Source organism: Pipra filicauda, unplaced genomic scaffold (assembly GCF_003945595.2).
Source record: "Pipra filicauda isolate LSUMZ 115617 unplaced genomic scaffold, ASM394559v2 scaffold10_size6260569_pilon, whole genome shotgun sequence".
Classification (NCBI taxonomy): Eukaryota; Metazoa; Chordata; class Aves; order Passeriformes; family Pipridae; genus Pipra; species Pipra filicauda.
The window spans coordinates 940,597-962,815 of NW_024103541.1; the positions used below are offsets into that span (position 1 = coordinate 940,597).

At 40.1% G+C, this 22,219-nt stretch overlaps 1 long non-coding RNA gene across 1 annotated transcript in view; it reads left to right on the forward strand.

Annotated features, from left to right (window-relative positions):
* Positions 1 to 3,680: 3,680 nt before the first annotated feature.
* The window catches only part of LOC120323293, a 40,992-nt gene continuing 22,453 nt past the window's right edge, over positions 3,681 to 22,219 (forward strand). The window contains exon 1 of the long non-coding RNA XR_005563615.1: positions 3,681 to 3,723. This is a non-coding gene — a long non-coding RNA (uncharacterized LOC120323293). The remainder of the gene's footprint in view (positions 3,724 to 22,219) is intronic.

Sequence of the window (22,219 nt, forward strand, 5' to 3'; positions counted from 1 at the left end):
GTGAGATTATTCATAGAGTATACCAGCACAGTGCTGTCCAAGTCCAGAGACCTGAGCTTGGTCTAGAGTGGAGCATGAGCAGTCAGTCCACTGCTTAAACCTAGGGACTAGATCTTGAATAAAATTGTCTTTGTTAAAATGATTATTTTGTTCTGATGTAAGTGAAATATTTGTAGACAGTGTTATCTTGTAATGGCTTTCTGTAAGTAAAATGATTCCAGGTTAAATTTTTCCTGGAAAAAAGCTCCCGAATTCCTCAGGACTGTTACTTGCTGCAAAATGAGCAGCAGTACACAGATAAAATGCCCATCATCTAGAAATTCAAACCATTTTAACTGAAGATGTGATTTGCGTATGGAAACAAAATTCTGCCCTGCCTTTCTGCCATGGAGAGGGGGATGAGGAGCTGCTGGCCATACCAACAAGGGCAGGGTTTGGCCCAGTACCTTTATGAAAGAAATCTGATTTGTATGTTTCTTCTCTCTGCAGAGATCAAAGACCATTTACTCAGCTAAATAGTGAAGGCTAGTGTAGATTTATGGAAACAATTTAGAGAATTAATAAACCACACCATAAATCTTGTTAAGGTCACACTGTATGTGATTGTGCCTATATGCAGACATGGAAATTTGGTATCCTTCCAAGTGAGAAGACTAGCTTTCTTGAGCTTAGTTACAGTAAGTAATTAAATTCATGCCCCTTAAATAATGGATCATTGAAGAAAGTGTTGTTGGTTGGTTGGTTGGTTGTTTTGTTGTTTTTTTTAACAGAGATTTTTAAATTATGTGCCCAACCCTTCAAAGTACAGAGTGCTTTCAACTGCCTTGGATTTGGTGGGAGCTGAAAACACTTTGCGTCTTGCAGAATCAAGGGCTTTAAGGGGTCTGAATCAAAACACCTATGAACTTCGAAAAGACTTTTTCTGTATGCAAATGCTAAATCTTCAGACCTGTCTTTAATACAAACCAATATTTACAGTTCGCATGGTCTTAAGATGTAGTAGCTGGCAAGTATGGCCTGTATAAGAGATTGAAGGAGCATGAATAAAAGAGGAATCATCTCATGAATAGAAAGGTTTAAAATAGATGGTATAAAAATAGCTTGTTACTTAGGAAATTTTCACATCCTTAAATCTTACAGAGAGCCAGAGATTGATCTTTAGGGTTGGGGGTTTTTGTTTGTTTTAATTCCCCTTAGGTCAAACCTGGCCTGATAATGGAGCCATTCTCTCTGCTATATGGATATAAATCTGCTCTTACGCAGCTTTTGGCCTACTAATTGACCTTTGATGTTCTCTATATATTCGTAGTTTTGCCACTTAAAAATGCCATTTCCTCCTCAAATTTCAATTAAGGAGGGCGTGTGTGTAAATATATATATATATATATAAAAAATTAATTTGGATGTATGAGCAAAGGGCAGGAATACATGACTGCACACCCATCCTTTCTGTATCCTTAGTAGCCTGTGAACCATTTTCAGCTGTGATTGACACAAGGTAAGAGGAATGTCTCAAGTCTCAAAGACATGGTGTGTCTGCCAGCAGACCACCTGCACACAGCTTTGTGTTTGCTGCTGTGTGTTTCCCCTTGTCCAGGTCCCCTAGCAGCTGATGTGGTATTTCAAGTTGGTGGTGGGACAGAGGTGTTTAGCAGCAAGGTGGAGGTGCAGGGATATGCAGGAGGGGAGTAAGGGTTGAGTGTAGAAATAGCCTCTGGTATCTATGGTTCAAATTCATCAGAGAAAGGGGGTGGGCAAATCTTCTGCTCCAGGGCAACCTCCTTGTTTTCTTGTTTTGTGTGTCAGCCTCAGCAGTGAGGTTAATACAGCTCTGGAAAGCCCGTGAAGTTGTTTTTTCATTAATTAGGAAGCAGCGAAGCTAAGAGACCGAAGGTATTGCATTAACAGTGGTTCTGCATCTCATCCCTAGCAACAGGATTGGCCAAGTTCTTATAAAATACACGTGTAAACAAAAATGTAATCTCCTGTATAGCAGGTCTCACCATCTCAGTTTTTATATCCTGCTGGAGAGAACAGTCTCTCTCCAACAAGCCATTTCTAACTCTGGCTCTTGGTTTGAAATGCTGCTTTGAATAGGACATGAAAGAGATACGATAGTGTGTAGGAAGAGGAGGAAATACAGTGGGAGGAGAGAGACAGCAGCGTAGCTGTATTGTCATCTGTCTTGATTATTGTTCCAAAAAAAACTCCTATGTGTAGTCACCTGCTCTGATGTCATTTAGTTTGAAGACCTAAAGGTCCTGGCCCTGCTGAGTGAGGTTGCTGGGATGGTTTTTCAGAGGATTTTTCTCCCCTTGTCTCTCATCCTGGCTGTGTGTGGTGAATTCTGCTCGGCCAGAAGAGACAGTTGCAAGCTCAGACTTTTAGCCACAAGAAAGGGTAAATATCTGAGAAGTCCCTGAAGCCATTCAGGTGGCTTTCAGGCTTTTGGAAGGATCCTGAGCCTCAACTCCCCTTCCCCCAGTGTGGCATTGCCTGTGCAGCACAGCAGTCCCTGCTCCCAGAGCTAATCAATGTTTACAGAGTTAGTGGACTAAGATGCTAAAGACATCTAAGACCTGTTGAGGGCATTTCATCTGTCTGCCCAGTTGCATATTAATAGGGTGCACTGTAAACCAAGGCTCACAGCTGAAGGGCAGGCGGCTTAGCTCAATTCTTTCAAACTGCTGTGAATGTAATTACACCTAACAAATCAGCCTTTGAATGATGCCCACCAAAACCGAAGCACACACAGATTTATTGCCTGGTCTGTGTGTGAGAAAGGCAGAGAATGTGATCTGAAAGGGGAAGAATAAAAAATTAAAGGATCCCATACAGTGCAGAGCTCTCCCTAGATGTCTAAATTGTAAAAGAGCAGCAAGATTTTAGTTTAATTTTAAATACTCGTCAGGTGGTTTGCCTCTCAGAATACATCATATCAAATCAGTGGCCACTGAAGAGGTACGCAGCAGGGTGCAGAACCACACACTGCAGAAAATGGGAAACACACGGTGACAGCTCTGTTACTGTCAGTCATACAGGCTGGTCCCGTGCGGCAGACCAGCCCTGACTGCGTACCTTGAAGTGCAGCACTAAACATATGCGCTTGCCTGCTTCTGACAGGGGAGTAGCAGTTGTATCACTGACTCCAAGGATCTGGAGTGATTTATTTTTCCTAAGCATTCCTGATAGGATATTATTATACATTGGCTTATTTCCAGCAGTTGGGGTGACATCCAGTATTTTAGCATTATATTCAAAACGCACACACGTATCAGAAAAAGGACTCTAGATAGAAAAAAAAAAAAAAGGAAAAAAAGAAAAAACCCAAGTGACATGAAAACCTTACACTTTCTGAATGCTATGCACATACTCATCAACCAGGGATAATTAGGCCTGTTGAAGCCAGTGAATACTGAAAACGTACAGAGGGTTTATTTGTTGCACTGAAGGGGTGCAATAACAGGTTTGGTTTCTTTCGCTGTTTGCCTGTCAATCATACTTTTAATTACCTAATTGTTAGATCTGTTAACAGCCAAGACTGGTTGACAACTTTAGGGTAAAGGGCCTAATAATTTTACTGTCAACAGTACTCCAGTTTTTTCAGTACAAGGAAAGAAAACAAATGCAGCCTTCAACACAAACAAATGGAAAAAACAGCTCCAAAAGCAGCATGAAGCAAACGACAGGCAAGCTGTAGCACACTCAAGTGATCAAGCTGCTGTAAGTGGATGAGCATTGTTTGTGGAGTTGTCCGCTCTGGGGTTGTTGTTTGCATTTGCCTAAAGTCTGAATTGAACCATAATTTGTGCTGAGCGTATAGAAAGTTTGAGAAGTTCAGTTTTAGTTAAAAAGTGAGGACATTTGTGCAATGTTTTTTACCTGTGAAAAGTTTTGTTGACTGTTTTTATTCCTCCAGACATTCTGATGGTAGAAAGGATCAAATCTTGACAGTGCTGCTCAAAGTAGGTATGACTGTGGGGGGCAAAATACACCATGCACAATCTTCTTCGAAACAGAACTTGATCTGACAGTGTCTGTGCCTCATAGCTGCACAGATGACAAATGTCTGGGTGATGTTAAAGGGAACCGAGAAACTTCTTGAAGCCATATAAGGAGCACTTGAGGTCACTTGGTCTGTTCAGCCTGAAGAAGAGGAGACTGAGGGGAGACCTCATTGAAGTCACAACTTCCTTATGAGGGGAAGAGAAGGGGCAGGCACTGATCTCTTCTCTGTGGCAACCAGTGACAGGACCCAAGGGAGTGGCCTGAAGTTGTGTCAGGGGAGGTTTAGGTTGGATATTAGAAAAAGATTAGTTACCCAGAGAGTGGTTGGGCAGTGGAACAGCTTCCCAGAGAAGTGGTCACAGCACCAAGCCTGAGAGAATTCAAGAAGAGTTTAATAATACTCTCAGACACATAGTGTGACTCTTGGGGATGGTCCTGTGCAGGGCCAGGAGTTGGGCTCAACGATCCTTGTGAGTCCCTTGCAACTCAGCATATTCTGTGATTCTGTGATTCTGAAAAGTCTCCCTGGTGCACACTGAGCTTTCTAGTGTGCGATTCAGACAAAGAACTTCATTCCAGGAAGAGAGCATAGCTTTAAAGTAATTGATTCTTTCTTTTTTAAAATAATTTCATGTATGCTTAGAGGCTAATACACTGACATACTGCTACATCATTTGTTAGCTATTTAGTAACGGGCATGTGTTATTGCTACTTAGGGTATGGCAACGCATAGAGGCCAGAATTATGACAGGTGCTTCTCTGCAATCAGCCATCTATGAATAATTTGTAAGGCATAGTCTGGCCTAAAGATATCACACTGTATTTTAAAAACAATTCAATTTTGTACTTGCTTTTTATCTCTAGCTTCATTTTTGTGGGATAAAACCAGATTGCTACTTCAGTGGGAGCCAAGTATTTCTCTAACTATAGTGGGGCATTTGATGTGACCAAAGGTTTACTCTTATCACTGGAGTCACTAGTTCAGTTTTCTCCTTTTGGATCAGTGTTTAGGCTATGAGAGTTTTCATCACGATGAGGTAATGCTTCTGTTTTGTCTTTTGTTGATTAACTCTTTTCCCACATTCTTCTGGTAGAATGCAAAGGTTTGTAAAGCATAGGAGGCTTTGTCTTGAGCTGTTTAGTTAGCATTACTCTTAATAACCTTAGTTACTTTTACTAATTCCCTGGCAGTGTCTTAAATACTATTACTACAAAACCAACTGCATAAAAGACTCTTTTGCAAATGCTATGCCAACCTGTAACCAGTTTCTTCCTCAAATAGTGGCCAAGAGGAATAATGTCAGTTTAGCTTAGATTTTAGCTCAGTCATGGTTACAGATTACTGTTTATATCATTTGCTCGTAAAGCACATAGAAATTCAAAAGGAATCTCTCCAAGAGACAGGCTAGTTGCAGCCTATTTCCCATCTTGTTTGTGGAGAAGAGAGGCATAAACCAAAATATTTACTTTTAAGGGATGTAAAAATTGCTATTCTAGACAGGTTTATCATTAAAGGTTCTGATCCAGAGATCATTAAAGCCCATTATTAGACTTCTATGAATTTAAAGACTTCTACGAATTTATATCAGACCCTAACAGGCCACATCTGAGCATTTTTACAGGATCTGGTGGACTGCAAAAAAAGTATTGCATAAAACCTTTTCATGCTACTGCTGTTGACATCCCCACTGACAAGTCCAATGTCATAATTTCACTGTTTCCAGCTGGCATTAGATTTTGGAGCAGAATTATGGCTCCATTCCTCAGTGTGTTCACTCGTCCTGTAGCAGAAGTCAACATAACAGAAGCCAACTGAGACAAACTTGAAGTATCCTGGTAGGGTTTGCTGAGATGTACACAAGGAGATATGATGATTATTTTTTTTTCCACTTTTAAACTTGATGCACAGAGACAAGAAAATTACTGGGAGTTGTGTTAAATGACCCAAAAATTAACAGTATGCTATTGTTTCTCATCTTCGCTTTTTTGCTCTTTTCTTGGTATCTTAAAATGTTTTATACAAATTGCTTACAGCTCATATGTCTGCACATTAGCAAAGCAGAAGGTTGCTGTTTTATAGCACAACCATGGGTTGAGTAACTGGTACCAGGGTGTCCCCTGGGGGGATATGGGTCTGTTGCTGATTTTTCCATCACAATAAAGCAAACTTCAGTGGGACTGGTGTAATAGCAAGATCCAGGCCACAGACATAGATAAGGAAAATCACTCCTCGGGAGAGGGAAAGTAATGGGGTTGTGCTGGTTGCTCAAAGCCTGGCTACAGACAACATCCCTGCTTGCTCTTTCATTCTGTGCAGGGTAAGAGTGCTTGTAAAACTCAACTGCCTGTTCCTTGGTTGATCTGATGCAAATAAAATTGTCCAAAGTGATAGTCAGTGCTCTCTGTGTAAATCCAGGCTTTCCTTGGTGCCTCCTGGGACATGCCCTGTGCCCTTCCACCTTCAAGTTTGGGAATTGTCTGGGGAGGCTGGAGGGTCCTGGTGCTGGGGGGTCCCCCTGCCTGGGGGTGGGAAGGCATGGCTTCTCTCAAGGCCAGCTGCTTCTGGCAGCTGAGACCCTGCTCCTGCTCCCACTTCTGTGTGATTCCTCTCCTTTCCTCTGCCCCTGCCTTGTCAGTGGCAGGGTTTAGGGTCCCATGTTTAGGGTCACTCTGGGTAATTTTGAGAGACAGACTGAGACAGACTCTCCTAAAGGAGCCTTCAGTCCTTGCCCTCTCTGCTGCAGAGGACTGACTGCATACCCTGGTGTCCTGGTGGCTTTTCTGTACTTCCTGTGGTTACAGTGCCAGGCTAAATGCCTTTCACAGAGATTTTTCCAAGTACTTTGGGGTCATGGAGGTGTGCTCCACTCTTACCTTTCATCTTAATTTTGATGTCATGGTGCCTATGTATTTAACAAGTTTATGTCTGTCTCACCTGGATACCTTTTGCTCCAGCCTCTGGTATACTTGCTCTTTGCTATTAGTTCATCTAGTTTTGATGTATGTTTTCAGTAACTCAGTGTTTTCTGTTCAGAAGAACTCGTAGTTGGGTTTGAGCTGCTTCTCTTGGTGGTCAGTCCTTTTGTTGAAATCACCTGAATTATTCATCTCATGAGTGATCTTGCCTGTGTTTAGTGAATCTTTCAGATCTCTAAATGTAGACATAGATATCAAGACTCTGAGCAATGCATTTTAAGAAAGGATTGATTTTCCCTGCTTATTCCTGGAGCTAAAATGTTATTCTCCATTCTCAGTCACTATCTTTCAAATGCATTTTTTGTCTATTCACCAAATATTTTAGAAAATTGGATCTTATTCGTTTATTGTTTGTGTTTCAAGTTAGTAGAACATTAAAGTATTCACTTTTGAATACCCATGATCTACTTGGTCATGGACTGAATTCTTCCTTCCATGCTTATACAAGGCTTAAAATTGAGTGCTCCTGTTGTTCCAAGTCCCTTCTTTGTTCTGTGCTCAGAGATGTTTTTATTGTCTTCCTGTCAACTGCAATCCCCTCTTTGCTGTTGCTCTCACTGGGCTGAAAGACCTCGTATACTATTTGCCAGCTAATATGAGACAACGCCAGGCTTGCCAAATATGTTTGGCTTCTTATAAAAATAACTATATGCAGAGATTCATTACCTGATTACTAGTTATATCCTCTGTATACAGTTATTTAACTAACTACCAGTCAAGCCAGGAGCAAGCTGACTCCTCCAAACTCCTTCTTCCTGTAGGCTATGCTCCTCTCCTCCCGCTGAAAACAACTGCAGCTAAAACCCCTCCTCCCTGGAGGTACAATAGTATCTGCAGTATCTCCCTCACTCTCAATGCCTGTGGTGCAGGAGGGTTGTATGTATTCAGTAGAGGATTAAATACATGGCATGGCTGCCCAGATTTGGGAAACCCCCAATGTAAATGGGCTGAACTAGAGAGCAGATCATGCAGAGACAGCCTCAGAACCACAGGGAGCTCCAAGGCCTGTGACAACAAGGAACTTTTCTGGTACTTACCCAGAAATTATCTGTATGAGGACCTCACACAAGATGTTGAGGACCAAGAGTTTTTGGCCCCAAAATGAAACCCTGAAAGTAGATCATAAAATTCTCTGTATTCTCAGGTAAAGAAACCACCCTACACAATAAAGATAAAAAAAAAGAGAAGTTTTTTGTCACAGTCCCATCTTCAAAATAATGCGTTTTCAAGACTTTACAGGGGAAGTTGTAGAGCAAAGGGCAGATTTGAGTTGGGTCAGGTTTCTTGCAAGCTGTATATGTTGTACAGTGCTGAATTTGTTTTCCTGTGTTGCTTCATACTGTTATTGTTTTGATTTTATTATATGTATTATCCTAACACTTTAAAATCCCAGTTTAGAGGAATCCCACTGTGCTGGGGTTTATACAGTCAGAGCAGAAAAAAAAGTTCTACCTGCTAAGTTTGCTTTCTAAGTATAAACTAGGAGAAGAACATGGTCTACCTGAGAAGCCATCATGTAAGACGTGGTCTGTGACCAGGGGAATTCACTATGCAGAATTTTCATAGACATTTTGACAAGCTTCCAGAGATGTACACATCCTTATCATAACTATACATAAGCCTAATGAAATCTGGAACTAATAGTACATAAATCTTAGTACATAAATCTTAGTACATAAATAAGATGTTCTAGAGCTGTAGTATTGTAATAAAGGCTGTATTCATAGATTGATTATTCTTTTTTTTCCTGTCCTCATGGGAGCTGTGTTCAACTCCTCAGCTGATGTACTCCTAATCTCTGACCATGCATTCATTACCATAAAACATACCGCATGCACTTTGAGCATGAAATAAAACAGAAATTTAATACCATGCTCATTTTAGATTCCCATTTCAAGTTGTTTATACGAAAAGAAAAAAAAAAGTTAGTAGATCTCTTCGGTTTTTCTTTAAGAAAAATTGACAAGCTGCTTTGAAGACTTGCTTTGAGGCTAGGTTATTAGTTTTGCTGTGGTTTTAAGGAAAAGGTGAAGACAGAAGACGAAATTAGATCAGCAACAGGCTAAAAGTCCTTTCCCAGAGCACCTGGAGAGGTTAAATAAACTGCATATGGCCTGCATTGAATTTACACATTGTTAAGACTTCTGGGAGTCGGGGGAAAAGTAGGTAGACTGTTAACTTGCCATCTTAAGCAAAAAGCAGCTGAGCGAATGATTATTACAGTCTGAGATAGGCATAACGTATAACAAGATATACATCAAGCTTATAAAATACAATTTCTTAATTTGACTAAAATCGCTATGAGTCTAATTGTGGTCCTGCATGCAAGGTCCTGAAAGCTACCAAGCAAGGTAGGTTTTTGTTTGTTTTGTTTGCAGTGTGGGGAATTTGGATTGGGTTGGAGTTGTTTGTTGTTTTTTTTTTCTGCTGGAGAGGGGGTTGCATTTGTTTGGGTTTTTTGCTAAACTACAAATGCCTGCTCCCTGTGGGCTTGCAACAACATCAGTTTGCTGATGCCCTGAAATAAATGGCAATCTTGGTATGCTTTCACTCAAGGGTATCAGGGATGGTTCACTGAAGTACCATTTGATGCTATACACTGACAATGTGCTTTTGTTTCTAACAAACTCTGAAGCCACAATCCTCGCCCTTCTAGTGTTAATCCAAGATCTTGGCTTGCTTTCAGACTATAGAATTAACTGGGAAAAGTTGGAACTGCTTGAGGTCTCCCAGCTGCCTTGCACAACGGTTTTTCTTCCAGTACAACTCCTGAAGGCAGTCAGATGCAATTAAATGTTTGAGGGATGAAATACTAAGGAATTTTGAAAAATTTGCAGAGATTAATTTAAAAAACACTGTCCTTCAATTGGCAGAAGACAACAGGTGGTAGCAAGTGATTTATATGTTTCTTCTGGGAAAAATTAACAAAGTCACATTTTACTTAGAGATTTTTGTATGTTTTGAGTAGCTTGGTTCTCTCCATATTATGCTCTGGTGGATTCTCTTGGACTATTTTCGAGAAAGTATAGACTCCCTACTGCTTGGAATAGTTGCTGAACCTGCAGAGATTTTACTGTTCTGTGGTCATGCATTGAACCCTTCACTGATCCCACCAAACCTGTAGCAACAGCCCATGGAAAGGGGATCAAAAAAGCATTAAAACATATTCTCATTCTATAATCCTGGATTCTCATCTACACAGGGAAGCCTAAACTCTTCTGGCTGATAGATTGCAAACAACACCCCACAAAACCTCATTTGAGGGTCATTTCCTCATAGGATAGAATGGTTGCCAGTGTTTATGGTAAGAACTAGTTGAAGAGAATACCTGTATTCTGCATTATGTCTTATGAGTCCCACCTATATAAATATAGGTACATCTGAAATATGTATTGATCTTTGGTTTATAAATACACAGGAGGTCTGCAGCTCTAAGAATGTCCTGAGTTTGACCATCCCGTGCTCTACCGACAGAAAAGGCATTTTTGGCTTCTGTAGATGCTTCTGAAACCTATTATGAGGAGTAGGAGTGAAAGGTCTTGGCAAGCAAGCTCATGATTTTGTGTTGTGTGGCCAGGTTAGCCTTTAAGTATGCATGTCTGATAAGAGGTTATGTAAACGAGCATATTTTTGTGTTGAACTCAAGGCAATAGAAGGGAGGCAGTGAACAGACATGTGGTGGCTCATGTGATATCTTTGCATCTGAATACGTAATGACATTGAGAAGCAGCTCAACATAAAGACGGCTATGTGAATGGTATGTGGAGAAAAGAAGGCCAGTAAAATTCATTGAACATGAAGGTCTGTTGTGTTTGACACCACAATAACACATAGCCAGGTATAGTGACTGTCCAGAAAGGTTTAACCCTGAAGAGTTAAGACAAAATGGTAGCAGAAATAAGCACTCAGAAATAATGCAGCCAAATGCAAAAATCCTACATCTATGGACAGAGAGCATAGGTCACACTTAAAAGGTGGAGATCATTCCCATCTATGAGGTGACATGAAAAGGGGATTGGGGTAATTACAGAAACCCAGGTAATTCTGGGCTCCCAAATAAAAGCTGGCTCTTAAAATGGCAAATATGATTATTGGTTGTGTAAGGAGTAGGAAGATAGGGAGATAAGTCTGGGGTTACTGAGCCTCAACTTCACAGAGTGTGTGGAAAAAATAGAAACAGCATTTAGGACAGAGCTACCAGAATGAGTTGAGGACTTGGAAAGATCTTTTGATCAGTGGGAGAAGCGAGAGTGATGTTTTGTTACCAGTGTAACAGAATGACAGATGAGATGCCCACAACTACTATTTGTGGCTTCAACTCTACTAATAGACTTCTTATGGACACAACCCTCTGGATGCCCAATCTGGTGCATTTTATATGGTTAGATGGTGTCTGAATCCTTCTTGGACAGTGCTGGAGTGGATTAGGATATGTACTCTTGCACAAGACTTACCTCTTACATCTCATTTTTCAGATTGATAAGAAGATGCCAATACCTAAGCTTTGCAGAGAGGTTAAATCTGGATTTTAGCTTTGAAGTTTCAACCTTTCTCAAGTGAATATGAAAAAGAATATTAATCCTGATGGTCTAGTTTCTTACACAAAATCAGTGGTAGCTAGCACTTTGACAGGTTCTCGAAAGAGGTGCTTAAAAATAATAATTCTCGAAAGTCAAAGCTTTCTATTGTATTTCCAGATAGGGAAATAGATGAAAGCTAAGAAGATATGCCAAGTAATTCCAAAATCAACTTTAAAGCACACGATCATGTCTTGGCAATCTGAAAGCAGTGTGTAGAGAAGAGAAAAGGGTTGGCAGAGGAATGAAGAAAAGAAGTATTCTACAAAAAAAGAAATGGCATGTCTTGGCAGAGAGACAATGTTTGCTAACCTGTTGAAGGGTTCAGTCGTAAAAGAACTGTGTTCACGAGAACTGAAATAGAGCAGAAACCATTTACCACTTGATGTTTTAAAGCAAACTGCCAAATAAAATTCTGAAAGGTTTCACTTTGCAGATCAACTCGACCTTATCATGTGATAACATAGCAGGAAAATCTGTGCTCTTGCTAGGTTCCTTAATAATGCATCTGAGAAGACAAGTCACATTCTGCTCTCAGTTACAGTGGAGTAAGCCATACTATATCTGTTGAATTCATATTTATTTTGGCATAGCTGAGAAAATGAGGTAGTCCAAAAGGTGCAGAAGGAACAAAATCAGTCATTTGGGTGATATATCAGAACTATAAACCAGGAGTCGGATGTTGAGCAGGGCAAGTACTAGTCTGTGGTGGGTGCGGTTGAATTTAAAAGGACAGGAGATACTATTCAGCTGATCTTGCACAGCAATGTCCTTAGTGTTTGTTTTTTCAGGCTCTTCTTTATGTGACTTTCTAGATCACATTTTATAAAAATATTTTGCATGCAGTGAGATAAGTTCAAGCTCAGAAATCATGGGGAAAAACATCTGAAACAAATCTGAAATCACCATGGAAAGAAATGTGTGGGGCAGGTAGGCTCTAGTAGCCTGGAGAAGACCTGATTTTTCAGGTCACTGTGGTTGTAGCTATCTTGTGCAGACAGTCCCTGGCACAACAGTCAGGCAGTGCGTCTGCTTTTTGCAGCACCATCAGGAATGCCAAAAAACATGACCAACCACCTCTGAAATATCTTTAAAAATTATTATTTAGACTGAGGTTTCACTAGATAAGTAGGGAGAAGCTGAACCTGAGGTTTTACTAATCAAGCAGGGAGCAGCTGAACTTTACTCACCCAGACAGAAGCCCTCTTACCCCTATCCAGAGACAGATAACCCAGCTCTTTGCTCACCCAAGTGGATGTGCAGGCAGCCACTGAAGCTATGTTTGGATGCACAGGGGTTTTGTCCAGCTTGAAAGATCCCTGTGTTTGTACTCAGCAATTAACTTCGCTGTTATCTGTCTGCAGTGTGACGGCTTGGCTGCGTGTGCTCCTCGGGAGGGCTCTGCCGTGAGTACCCAGCCGAGGATGTCAGCAGGATGTATACAGTGAGGCTGCCTCATATGGATTGCTTTTGGTATGCAAGGTGTTTCTACAATGACTCACATTTTGTGAGTAGCAACTCTTGTTATACAAAGATAGAAGGGTTAACGCAAGCCCTTTTCAGCCCCCCTTCTTTCCCCCCTGCCAAACACACACGCTCTCAGCAAAATCTCTAAATCATGCTCTCTTCCCGGCGCTCCAAGACTGCGAGTTACACATAGGACCTCTGTAGCCGCACAGTGCCACACTATTCTGAACGAGATGCTGAAGGCACTTGAGTTTCTTTTACTCTCTCCCCTCCCCTCCGCCCCAGATTTAACCTAGTTTTTATGGCATGAACAGCCCCAAAGAAAGTCAGAGAGAAAAGAGATGAAGGCCAGAGAGCAGAGGAGGACCAATGAAAGAAGCAGTAACCATTTTGTCATTCCTTTGGAGAGCAACACTAGACACCTTTAAATGCAGAGAGTGTCCTCTGCCTTTTTGCCAAAGCCCTTTTATCTGTGTGAATAAAAAGGGAGGCAGGTCAGCCTAGTTTCTGTTGCCAAATAAAAGCATGAATAAATTAGGCTATTCTTAGTAGGCAAGTGAAAGGGAGGGGGGGGGAAGTCAGTATCTATTTCTAAAGCAATTTCATATTCTGCCCCAACTGTTTGCACATGATAGAAAGGGGCTGGAGCTGCCTACTATTATGATTAGTACTATTGTTATCGCTGAAGGGCCTCATTGTTCTAGAAGATGTTAGGTTTGCACGATTCACAATCCATCTCTATTCATCTAGGAAAGGTTAGGAGAGAGGATCTGATATTCTGCAAAGGATTTTTTCCCCCTTCCCCCCCCCTGCCTTCTCCTTTACTGGCTTAAGGCAGAAAGCAGGCAGAAGGTCTCCTATTAACTAGAATTAGGAAACAGGGATCTAGGTGCCTGGGAACAGCCGCTCCGTAGCTCTAATCCCAGTGAGGACCTTAATTGTATCTGGTTTAACAGTTATTCATGCTATTTTACTGCAGGCAGGCACGGTGATTAGGGACATTGGTTGGAAAAATCTGTTCATTAGCCTAATAAAGGCTGCCTAAGCCTGCTTGTTCAGCCACTAATAATCCAACTATTAGTGCCATGCTAGATGCCTTGGTATTAATATGTGTAGTTTACTAGTGTCACAACAGCAATATGGGTCAGTTTAGTTGCTCCTTGGTTTCACAGTCAGGCACCCTGTGTCGATGCAGGAAAGAGAAAATGAATGAGTGAATGAGTCTAACAAAAGAGATCACACCATATAGCGAACCCCCAATATATTCTTTCCTGCAACTCAGAGGCAGCCCAGGAGCCTTAGGAACAAGGTTGTTTGAGGACAAGAAAATGAGCCCTTTCCAGTGATGGATGTTCTTGAAAAGCAGTTTATTTTTTCATAGGTGGTTCACTCGTTTTCTTCACAGAAGTGCTTTGGCTGTCTATCAAATATTAACAGAGGGTGATTGTTGGGGAGAGGGCCATCCGCCTTCCCTACAGCATTGTGCAGTGCATGGGCACACTCACCTCCTGGCGTGTGCTGAGACCAACACCCAGCCTGGGAATGTCCAGGCTGTCTTTGGAGGAGGAGAAAAGGAGGTATAATTGTATTTCTCTCTGCTTCCTTGATTTCCCTCAGATGACCTAAACTTTTCCTTTCCTGATAGAAGGAGGTAAAAATACTGCTCACACTTTAGAGGATTCATCTGCCCTAAGTATAATCCTTGGGTTGCTAATTAGAGTGTCAGTGGTTCCTTTGGTAATAAAATCCTGTCATTCATCTTTCTCTTTTATTTATGGGAATGATTTGTTGTATTTTCCATGGGAAGTTGAAAATTATGCTAACATAATATTATAAATTAACTGTTGCTAGATATCTTTCTATAGAAGTTATTTCCAAAGATTTTAGTGAGAGATTAGAATGTTAAGAGCTGGATTATTGCTTTTTCCTTCTGTAGCTGACCCGTCACATGCGTGTTTTCAATACCTCTTCCTGTGAGACATTTTGTGTCCAAATTTGTCTTGAATTTGAACCAAACTAGATTCCTAACCACAAACAGGGTACAAAATTAAGTATAAACACGCTCTGTTTATGCCTGTGACATCTGTGATGAAAGGAGAAAAAATAAAACCAATAGACAGGTAGGTGACCTGTTACTCCCCATAGCTACCCATTTAAATTCAAAGGATGTGCATTTTACCACCCCCCAATAAATACCCCTTAAAACACAAACAAAAAACATCCTTATGGAGAAAAAACAGACTCCTTCACTGCCCTTCACCTCCTCTCTTTTAAACCCTGAAAAAACTAACCCAAACTCTCCCACAAAGTGCAAGAGTCAAAATTTGCCCTTGCTGAGTGCTGAGTTGTCTATCTAAGAGTGATATTGCATAGCTATAAAAGAAGTTGTATACTGCTCAGTACCTTTAGAATAGGTAGATACCTTAAGGCATCCTTTTTCAGCTAATGACTTTATTTTCTATTCTAGGCATGCATTTTAATTGCAATCGCTATATGCTCATTTATAAAAGACATTATTTTGTTCCATTTGGCTTGTATCTCGTGGGTTTCAGGTCAATGGTATTCATTGTTTTTTGACAGTATTGCATTTGAACTGTTTGTTTAGTGACGTTAAGAGAGAACATACCAGGTGGGCATGTTCACTGCTGTGTCCGTATGCAAATGTCTACATCTGGGATGCTGGTGGTACACTAAGTGGTGCTGCACATTTCATAAATTTCAGTGAAGTGAAAAAGTGTATTTTTCATGGTCCTGTGATCATCAGCTTCCTTTCTGTGTCCTGAAACTCTGCTTCCAGAACTACTGATGCAGATACCACGTAGATTAAGGCAGCAGCGAGGGGTGTACTTTTCCTTGCCTTTTATATGTTGTCTTGGAAAACAGGTGAAAAATATTTACCTGTGAGAAATAATAGTGAGAGGTCTTATGACTGATATTCTCTGATGTTTAAGTTTGGAATTCTAGATTTTATACTCTAAAAGCTGGAGTATTTTTAGGATTTCACTGAGAAACACCCCATGTGCTCATATTTCAGAAATGACAGTTTGTATCTTTTTAAGTAATTGTAGTAGTTTGTAAAATATTATTATTAAAATCAATTCCTCCTCCTTACAGAATTAGACATAGGCAGTTGTTTAATCCACAGAAATCTTCAAGAGTAGAAATAGCTTGTCTTTGTGTAATTCCTGCTGTGTCTCCCTGCCTGATGAGAGGTGCTTTATGTTGTAATATAAGATTTTTTTATATAGATATAACTGCGTTGGAAGTAGTCAGATTGATTTGATATGGCTGAAGAGAAAGGCTTTGGAAGAGACTGAGTATGAGGTACCTTTGAAAGGTCCTGGATGTTGGCTGTTACTGCATTCTATTATAATAATTTTATTATTACCATGTTTTCTTTTGGTCTTTGACATTCAGCTCTATAACTTTGTCAGCCCTACTTTTTATTTTATTTTACTTTTATATCAACAATATAGCAATATGTTATAAACAGTGGTAGGAGTCTGGCAGTAAGACTGATCACAACTTTAAAGAAAAGTAGCAAGGAACTGTTGCTACAGATGCTGCTGTGTTGGAGTAGTTCTGTAATAAGGACAGATGAGGCAGCTCTCTTGTACTCTGTTCCCAACACTGACAGTGCTTGTGAAAAGTTTAGTAATAAAAATGAACATTTCATTACTAGCTTTCAGAATCTCTAAAATTATTATAATGGCACTTCCAGTCTCCAGAGGATCTTGTAAGATTGAACTACTTTTGGACTTCTGAGTGAAAAGCTCAGGGAAAACAACAGTTTTACTGGTCACTTCCCTTACAAACCAGTATCTTTATTTCAGGAACAAATTGCTTTTTTTTACTACTTTGTTTATTTTGGAGGCTGTATCTTAGATGTAGGGGTGCAACTGAGTTTTAGCAAAGTGAAAAAATAACTGCTCTATTAATGCATTCATGGAAATTAAAGTGAGGAACTTTTCCTGCTGGGGTATAACTAGAACTTTGCAATAAGAACTGTAGACTTCAATGATTTTAAGTGGTCAGCGATATGATTATGCCACTGCATATTGAATTCTAGTAGTGCATTATCCCTTCTCAAGAGTCATTCAGTGAAGAAAGGGCCCCATAGCTTATTTTATTTCAAGCCTGCATCTAGAGATGAAGAATGAGAGTAGAGTAGCCAGAATGCAAGAAAATGCCTAAATTTTGGAGGTATCTCAGGTTGATTATATTTCTATGTGGACTGCGACAATGCAAGAAGTTCTTAGCTCCTTTAATTCTTCAGCATACAGCCTCAACATTGACTAGCAAAGCTGAGATGCTCACAGCATTTACATTAGAAAAACTATCATGAATATGGGTACTTAAACTCTAAGGAAAGGAAATCAAGTGCAGGACTAGTTGCCAAATGACAACTGAAAAACCTAAAAAGCTAAGCAATCATCTTTCAGTTGTATTGCATGCATATCCATCAGATGTTACTTCAGAAGAGAGAATTTATTTTGCTTCACCAGAAATAGATGCTTTCAGCAGAAGCTCAATGCAAACTTCTAATTCATGTTACCAATAGTTCCTGAAAAGATAATTCAGTCTAGACCTTGGTACAGTTTTAATTGGATTCCATGGATTTTAGATAAGCCTATGGCTGGAAGCCTAATTCTAAGAACCCTTAAGGAGCAGGAAGTGGTAACTTTTATTTCAACACCTGCTAAAGAATGGCCATGGAAATGTGCAAAACTCCACAGGCATCTGGCTTGAACACCACCCCCCCTCATCCCCCCCTCCAAATAAATCCAGTTGTGGCCTCATTTTGTGTTGTTTTTGAATACTTGGCAGTCCACTTGAGGGTTTTCTGAGGCATCTCATGTCCACCTCATTGCTTGTTTTGCCAGAGTGCTAACTTTAAATTCAGGCCTTGAGATGAAAAAACAGAAATCAAAGACACTTGTGATAACTTATTCTGTGACCTTTTTCAACCTCTAGTAAACGAGGGAGGGAATGGCATTTATTTTACCTGCTCGTAGCTTAAGATTGACTGTTATTTCTTAGCCATTTTCTTTGTAGATGAAACCTTCTAGGTTTTCCACATACTACCAGCATTTATCTCCTCCAATATATAAGGACACAGTTATCTAGAGTGAAGAATGTAATTTGCAGCAGGCTGCAGAGAGCAGACGAACAGTGAGTTACTGTGAAGGACTGTGCTATCTGATGGCAAGAACGTTGGATGGGAATTCGTGAGACTTGTCTTCCATTCCCAGCTCTGCCTTGTGCCTGTTGAACGACCTTCAGCAAGTCACTTTCTCTCTTTTGTCTCAGCTATCATTTTACCTGTTAAAATGTGATAATGAAACACTCTTTTTTTATAGACTGCTAGGTGCTGATGAACAGCTCTGATGAAAAGTACTGTACAAAAACTAAGTGGCATTGAATATTTGATTGCACTTGGCTTCATTGAATTGTGACTGATAATACAGGTATTGACCAGCAAGTAGTTTTAATGGCCCAGTAGATATTATGCAACTATCACATTTACTGTTTGTCTACCTTTATGAGTCTCAAAAATAATGCTTCACTGATGACACTTTCTGCTGTAGTCTCACAGAGAAGCTAAAATCTTGAAATCTCTTTGTTGACATTTATTCAGTTTGCTGATCTTGGGAGGGAATGAACCTCAAGATGACTATTTGTATTAGCTAATTTAAGATTAGTTAAACACAGTAGGCTGAGGAGTCTGAAAGACTTGTATTGCAGCACAATTTATTAAACATACAATTTATTCCAGCTGTGACCCACCTGCTGTGCTTGGTTGGTGGGAGCCCTGCACTGTACCCACAAGCTGTAGGAAGCAGAGGTGGCTCAGGTGCTGTGTGGAACACCCTTGCTTAGGAATGGGAGGCAGATTTAATACACCTTTCTGTTTCTCTGCGATCATGCAAGGACCTGCTAAAGTCTAGAGACAAGTAACGTGAAGGTGACTTACATGCTTTGCCAGAAATCTGTGCTGAAATGCATGTCACTAAAGTTTAGGGCAATATCAGAAGTCTCCTAGAAGATCAAGAAACCCAAGAAAACAGACCAAGGGTCCATCATGCCGCTGAACAAAATGTTCGCTACTAAAGTCAAAGGCTTTTTGTTTTTAAAGGGCTTTATCCTGATACAGTTTTCTTCTGGCTTCTAACTTAATTTCATCCCGGGGTTCTCAGCTGTGGGCACATTGAAGCTCTTGTTTTTCCTAGCAATGTCTGAAGGATTGGTAAAATTCAGACCTAAAATACCAGCTACCTGTTAGTGTTTCTCAATACTAACCCATATATTTTTAGTAGTAAAGTACTTGGATATTTCATTCAGGGATTTTTTCAGAAACCCAGAAAGCAAAAAATGTCACGTGTATTTCTTTAGTGTAAACTTCGTACTTTTATTTTTAGTTCACTTGCTGAATTATGGTGTTAATATCGTCATGCAATTTTGTTTAAAAACCAGTCCTTTACATGCCTGTATTTCTTTGGAGTTGGTACCTCGAACTCTTGAATCCTATCTTTTGACTGGGTGATTGGTAGCATGACTTTAATTGGTAGCTTTTGGACAGGATACATGCACAAATGATCAGACTATGCTAAAAAAAGTGTAATAGTTTTGAATGTACAAAGTCATAAACTTGACCATAAAACAGAGAGATTCAAATGGTCAAATAAAAAGTAAGTGATCAGAGTCCATCTGTTCTCAGTGGCAGGTCAGCATCTATCATTCACATCTTTGAGTATCAACTTTCCACCTTAGAAATAAAGATTGTCCTAAGGGATCTGTATTTTAGTGTTTCTGTCATAGAAAAGATGAACTTGCTTCCATAGTTATGCAGTGTGCTGCAAGAACTGAAGAGAGACATTTGATGTAATAAAAATAGTGAACCAATAAAATACGAGGCTCTGTTAATGCTGGCTCAACCATCAGAAACAGAAAATTCCATAAATTGTGCTCATCTGTCTGTATGCTTGAAAGGTGTGATTTAAAAAGGTATGATTTAAAAATACTTCCTACCTATGGCTAACTGATGCAAATTACCAAGACAAAGGAATGTCTCATTTCCTGTCTTTCAAAATGGACTATGCTTACAACACAAAAGGAATTTTTATACCACTACTTCTGTTTCAGTTTCTGTCTTTGTAATGAAAAAAATTATATATATATATATATATATATATACACACACAGAATTTTTCCCCCAAAGCAAAGAGCATGAAGTTTTTTCCCTAAGTTTATTGCTCACCAATGTGCAAAGATAAAATTTTCTCCCCTAAAAAGTCTAGCCTAAGCAGCAGGAATTCAGAAAATGAATGACAGCTAAACAGCTAATTCCCTTGGCCTCCTTTCAGCTTTTGTTGTTATAGTTTAGTTTCCTATTTTTGGAAATATTCATTCAGAAGCTGAAGTCCTTTACTTCTGTACTTCCCCATAAAAAATCTTATTTGCTTTGTAATTTCAGCCAGCCAGTGAACTTCATAGCAAGTAAGAATACAAAATCCAAACAGCAGAGAGTGATTCATCCTCAGATGAGTTAGCGACTTGAAGCCATTGCTAAATGGTATTTTTTTATCCATGACTACCCAAGTCTGGGATGCCACTGAACTAAGGTTCCTTTAAACACTTAGAAAGAGACAATCCCTGTCCCCAAGGGTTGGGAAACTGATTAAGTATAATCTTGAGAATTGTTGGCACTAAGGATACTTTTAAGGAAGAATGATCTTTAATGTTCCTTCTCATTTTGTTACATGGTTACAAAGATATGCCTCTCATATCTTATTTGGCGATGTTATGTGTAAATTTTAAGTAATATATATTCTGCTTTCTGCTGTTTAGATTTGTGTATTTGTTTAAAGCCTGTACATATTTTGTGGAAAGGATAAAAAGAAGAGGTATTTGGATTATTTGAAATCCTTCAGCTTGCACATAATTTCTATTACATGTGCTACAGCTTTCAGAGAGACTCCCCCAGATGACAGTGAAGTATATGGATATAAATATTTTTGTATCTACATGTATCTATACTATACCAGCTGACTTTTGTGTTCACTAGGATTTCACTTAGGTCTTTGTTACATTAACTTCACAGGCTCTCTGCATGCATGACTTTTTCAGGGTTTCACAGATGTTCATGGGTTACAGCTTGGTGGCCCTTGAGGCACTGTGGGTGCTCTGGTGTTCACTGCCCCCTTCCCAAGGGCAGAGTGTGGGGCTGCTCCCACCATCGCACCCTGTGCTCACACAGTCCTTGCTCTGCAAACCTCTCACCTTGATGCCACAGCATTTCTGAGACACCGAATATGTGGATTCACACTGGGAAAGTCATATCTTCCTGTAGGTCACCTTCTTCACTTCTTTTTCCAAGGGGGGGAACTGGAGCCAAATTAAGTTGAGCATAAGCCAGCAAACAGACTAATTTGCTGTTCTGAAACCGAGGTGTGCTACTTCTTTAGCTGTCTTGCTTTAAGCTGGGAACATTTTATGAAATAGTCATATTTTTCTCTAGTGCCTCTTTTGTTTACTTTTCACTCTCAAACTGCTGTTATAGGGAGCTGAACTTATATCCACCACAATTTCCCTACCTCAACAGAACAGATGTACTTGGAGCAGAGTGCAGCAAAGAAAAATTTTTGCTGTATTATTTAACAAAGCTGATCTCTTGATTAAAACATCCCTGCAATAATAATTAATTTTGTTCAGAGTTTCCCCCCCGCCAGGCCTGCCTGCTTTCTCTGTTCTTCTTTCCCCCAATTTCTTACTTGTGCTTATGGCCACAATGTACCTTGTGGTGCAGCTGCGGCACAGGCACCACGACTGCTCTTACAGTCCCGTTACCATGAGCCAGTTCCAATTAACCTCTGAGAGATAAGGACTCAAATTAGTAAAAGTTGACAGATACCTGGTAATGGGAGGAGGACGATGATTTTGGTTTTTATATTGTTACTTTATGACCCAGCATGTATTACTGGCTGAATGATCTGGCTCACAAAGGCCACCCGTGATGATACACTCTCAGGAGGTACCTGCTGCAGGGGCTCACTGTGGTGTGGGATGAGAATGAGGGAGACAGGAGCCTCCACTGGTCCTCTACATCCATTGGAGTAGCCAGGAAGGGCTTGAAGGCACTGTGTGTGCAGGAACAGGTTATGCCAAGTGGTCATGGCAAGAAGAAGAGTGCT